Source organism: Bombus fervidus, unplaced genomic scaffold, assembly GCF_041682495.2.
Source record: "Bombus fervidus isolate BK054 unplaced genomic scaffold, iyBomFerv1 scaffold0100, whole genome shotgun sequence".
NCBI lineage: Eukaryota > Metazoa > Arthropoda > Insecta > Hymenoptera > Apidae > Bombus > Bombus fervidus.
The window spans coordinates 2,501-7,500 of record NW_027212662.1 but is presented as its reverse complement, the minus strand read 5'-3'; the positions used below and the strand labels follow the sequence as shown (position 1 = coordinate 7,500).

Sequence of the window (5,000 nt, the reverse complement as noted above, 5' to 3'; positions counted from 1 at the left end):
CGAGAACCTTATATTCTATCTCGATCGAGAAACGTTTTATGCATCTCGCCAAAGTGCCTTTTAAACTTCGTTCGTCGTATCATGTTCGAGCTAAGACTCACGCAAGACACCCGTAACGATCTCCGGTTTTTAACGCCCGTCCTCTTTGTATAATATATATATATATATATACACGTGTTATGTATAATATATCTCCCGTAGCCGTTTCTCTCTTCTCGACGATTCCAGCGGTTCCTTGTTTTCGCCTGTTATTGCTGGCACAGAGATCGAACACGCGACATGTATATAACATATCGGTTTCTTTGCTCTGTACCAACGACGAAAACGCACGGGAACTCACGCAAGTGGAAAAGCGAGCGCGAGACGTACACAACGGGGTGAATTTATTACTCGGGGACTGGACGACCGGCGATACGTTAGGATGCGCGGTCCAGCGATAGACGACGAAGAGACATGGGATGACCAACGATCTCTTTTTCTCTAAAACTCGGAGCGCCGAATCGCCTTAAAGCAAAAAAAAATCACACGCGCGTACGTCGTACGTACGGCGCGTGTATACCTCGTCTCTAATCAAGTTTCGTTAGTCTTTCTCGAGCCTCGCCAAAGAGGATCGTTCTCTTCCTCTGCGCGATCTCTCCGTGCCAATGTCAGAGATTATTCTCTCTTTCGCACGACGACGAAAACGACTATTTTCGACGATCCGAACAACTTTGTAACGGACTCACATGCACATCTTAAAATCGGGTACAGAAACGTTGCGCAACACCGTGAGCTTTTCTCTTCTTCGTCACCCTTAAATATAGCCGATCGTAGACGCACGCTAGATCGTAACACACACTTTTCGTTGATTTCCGACGAACGTGGCTTTGGGCCAGGCGCGCGGGCAGAGAGATACGCGACCGACGGGGAAAAATTCGTCCCGATACATGTACGCGTACTCTCCGATCTCCGCGCAACGCTGGGGATCATCTCCCTAAGTCATCAGCGTTCGAAGAAATCTCGTGTGTCCGTTCCCGGATCTACGGCTTTCTCTGGGTTCACGAAGAACAGAAAAAAGCACAGAGGATGAAAAACGCAACGACGACCCATCGATGCGACGGTCCTCGTTGTCTTCTCGTCAGTCGTCTCGCGCCTGCAGAATACATCTCTGCCGCACGAACAGACGGAGTGGGTATTCGATCCCTGGGGCTGTACGAGTAAAAACATCTTGATGAAAAGACGGTTGTGTTTCTTTAAGGCACACAGTTTTTCGTTACGCCACCAAGTTTAGGTTTAGGTTTTAATATCTTGGTTCTCTTTTCTCTCCTCTCTCGACTGACTTTGTTCAAAAATATTTTTGCTTTCTCTCAGTCTCGCCAAAAATTCATTTAAGACGACGTCGGGGGCGCGGTCATTCGTGCTTATCGAAGACTAACAAAACGTAGCAGAGGCTGATACAAAAAGAAAAAAAAAATCGGCCACGAAGAAAACTCGCTCTGTGTATCTCGATAACCGCGTCGACGACGACGGTTCTCTCCGCGCTCTTTTAATTCGTATCCTTCTTCTTGCGCTTCGTCCGACTCAGAAACGTTCGTAAAACACGAACGACGGCGGGTTGTCAAGCCAAGAAGGGACAGAGAAGAGACGGAGGTAGTTTTGCGAGTCTCCCGTGAACGCGATAGATTTTTCATATATATTTGTATCGAGAGCATGCGTACGCCGGTCTCCACACGATCCAGCGACGAACGCCGACGAACGTCCAACAATCGCTCGTACGTCGCGTACGAGCCCTCGACCGCTCTTTAATTCGTATTCTTTTGCTTGGCGCTCGTCCTCCGACTCGGAAACGTTCGTTTAAAGATAAAACGAACGACGGCGGGCTGTCGACGAGGCAAGAAAGAACAGAGAGAGACGGACCGAGAGCAACGATACGCAACGCAAGCAGTCTTAGGTTTACGTGAGCAACCCTCAGCCAGGCGTGGTCCAGGAATTGTATCCGTGGACCGCAATGTGCGTTCGAAATGTCGATGTTCATGTGTCCTGCAGTTCACACGTTGACGCGCAATTAGCTGCGTTCTTCATCGACCCACGAGCCAAGTGATCCACCGTTCAGGGTAATCGTTTATGCATGGATTTTTGTTTGTGTACTCAGGTTTTTGTACTCTTATTCTCGGTTCGAAAGAAGCCGATATCCGACAAACGTCCGACCAACGGGAATCGAACGCGCGGAAGTCGCCATATGATTGACGACACGAAAATACGTTCGAAAACGAAATCGGACGGACTGCGCGACGACACACGCAGCCCGCCGACCGGGCGTAAAGTGCATTATAATATATAACAACCAACGAGATCGAAGCTCCGTTCGTCAGGAAACGACGGGGATATAACACCCGATTCTGAATCCTCTGTACAGCACACGATCTCGCGAAGAAAGCGCACGGTGGCTAGCCCATGATATATATATATGTTCGTTCCTCTCGTCCAGTTATTCGAAGCAAACAGCCGATATGCATCTCCATCGTTCGGGTAAAAAAAAATCGATGGGACGCGCACGGTCGTAGTCTTCCTCGCGCGGTCGTTTCTTCCCGATAGCCAGAAGCAGAGTTTGAAAAACTCTAGCGACGGAACGAGGCATTAGACTCTCGACAACGAGGATAGAGAGACGGCCGGCGATCCCCTCTGAATCGACTTCGGTGGTTCAGGTAAAAATAAAAAAAATCGATGGGACGCGCACGGTCGTCGTTCCTCTTCCTCGCGCGCGGTCTATTCTTCCCGATAGCCAGAAGCAGAGTTTGAAAAACTCTAGCGACGGAACGAGGCATTAGACTCGCGACAACGAGGATAGAGAGACGGCCGGCGGTCCCCTCTGAATCCACTTTGGTCGCTCAGGTAAAAATAAAAAAAAATTCGAAAGGGACGCGCACGGTCGTCCTTCCTCTTCCTCGCGCGGTCTTTTCTTCCCGATAGCCAGAAGCAGAGTTTGAAAAACTCTAGCGACGGAACGAGGCATTAGACTCTCGACAACGAGGATAGAGAGACGGCCGGCGGTCCCCTCCGAACGGATGGCGACAACGACGACTAAAGCGCGAAAAATCGCGACGAAAAGGAACGCATCTCCGTTCAGGTGTATGTGTGTGCGTGCGTTTAAAAAAAATTCGATGGGACTCGCAGCCATCGGCCTCGCGCGGTCGTTTCTTCCCGATATCCAGAAGCAGAGTTTGAAAAACTCTAGCGACGGAACGAGGCATATGACTCACGACAACGAGGATATGGACAGGCGGTCCCCTCTGAACGGGTCGACGAGACGATGGTAAAAGAGACGAACCGGACGAAACTTCCGTCGATCAGGTAAAAATAAAAAAAAATTCGATGGGACGCGCACGGTCGTCGTCGTCGTCTTCCTCGCGCGGTCGTTTCTTCCCGATAGCCAGAAGCAGAGTTTGAAAAACTCTAGCGACGGAACGAGGCATATGACTCACGACAACGAGGATAGAGAGACGGCCGGCGGTCCCCTCTGAATCGACTTCGGTGGTTCAGGTAAAAATAAAAAAAATCGATGGGACGCGCACGGTCGTCCTTCCTCTTCCTCGCGCGCGCGGTCTATTCTTCCCGATAGCCAGAAGCAGAGTTTGAAAAACTCTAGCGACGGAACGAGGCATTAGACTCGCGAGGATAGAGAGACGGCCGGCGGTCCCCTCCGAACCAACTTCGTCTAGTTAAGAATCGTTACTCTTTACCATCACTCGCACTGGTATATATCTTTTCGGGCCAACATCCACGCAATGCGTTTTCGTTCTAGGTTACCCGATCCACGAGTACGAACGTACAACGTGGTTTCGTTTTGTCGAACATCGTATATCGTTCGCCGTTGAAACGAACGACAACGAAACGACATAGGAAGAACGAACGCCCTTTGGGTAGGAAGCACGTTTCGAGGAACGACGAGAGTTTGGAGAGACGCGCGAGATAGCTGGAGACGCGCAGATATAGGTATCCATGGATCTTCGAAGAGAACCTTCGAAGATATATAATTCGGTATCCTTTTTTTCTGCGGCTCGCTATTCGCGTTCTTTCGCTCTCGTCGACGACTCGTTATAGACGCTTCGTTCGATCCCAAAGAGCAGTCTTCCTTATGTCCCGTTGCTAGGAGGTGAGGCCTACGCAACGCAACTACGAAATATAGAAGAGGTGTGAGCAGTGATCTCTCCGACACGAGGCACTTTAGAGATTTTAGTTTATATATTATATTGTTCGTTCGTTGGATTTCCACGATGCAAATACGAAATACGAGATCGTGACGGCGGGTCTTTCTGTGTACGACCTCACGCAGGCGCCTCGATCGCATTTCTCATTACACGTGGTTTCCACTGTAACTTTTAGTTTTTTCGATATGTGTTCAGCTCAAGTTCCCTCACATATCGTTATTATTATTATTATTATTAATAGTAGCGGTTTCGTGTTATAGGATTCGGAGACGGCGGGTCTTTCTGTGTACGACCTCACGCAAGCGCCTCGAGAATCTTTTTAAGTTTTTCGTTTGTTATAATATTATTCGGAGACGGCGGGTCTTTCTGTGTACGACCTCACGCAGGCGCCTCGAGAATATTTTTAAGTTTTTCGTTTGTTATAATATTATTCGGAGACGGCGGGTCTTTCTGTGTACGACCTCACGCAGGCGCCTCGAATTATTCGTGTAAAAGTATATCTCTTCATCCCGATGATCGAGAGAGAGTGCCACACTCTTCGTATAGTTTCGTAACTGGAGCGTCTCTCACCTCCTTATTGTAAAAAATTTGGCTTTTGTCAAAGTATATAGCTTGTTAATACGTCGTATATACTTTGTGTCGATATAGGAGGAGTACGGCTCCTTACCGACGATATTATATATATTTTATTATACAGTGTTCAAGTCAAATATATTCTTTGTGTTTTTGTATTTTTCGTTAATGATCCTTCCGCAGGTTCACCTACGGAAACCTTGTTACGACTTTTACTTCCTCTAAATGATCAAGTTTGGT

General features: G+C 48.3%; 2 non-coding genes across 2 annotated transcripts in view; both read right to left on the bottom strand.

Annotated features, from left to right (window-relative positions):
• Nucleotides 1-1,941: 1,941 nt before the first annotated feature.
• Nucleotides 1,942-2,096, bottom strand: LOC139997515 (5.8S ribosomal RNA). The gene has a single exon (XR_011802886.1). It is a non-coding gene; the product is annotated as a 5.8S ribosomal RNA (ribosomal RNA).
• A 2,830-nt stretch (nucleotides 2,097-4,926) lies between these two features.
• LOC139997518 (small subunit ribosomal RNA) overlaps nucleotides 4,927-5,000 on the bottom strand; it is a 1,924-nt gene continuing 1,850 nt past the window's right edge. The window contains exon 1 of the ribosomal RNA XR_011802889.1: nucleotides 4,927-5,000. This exon is cut by the window's right edge and continues 1,850 nt beyond it. This is a non-coding gene — a ribosomal RNA (small subunit ribosomal RNA).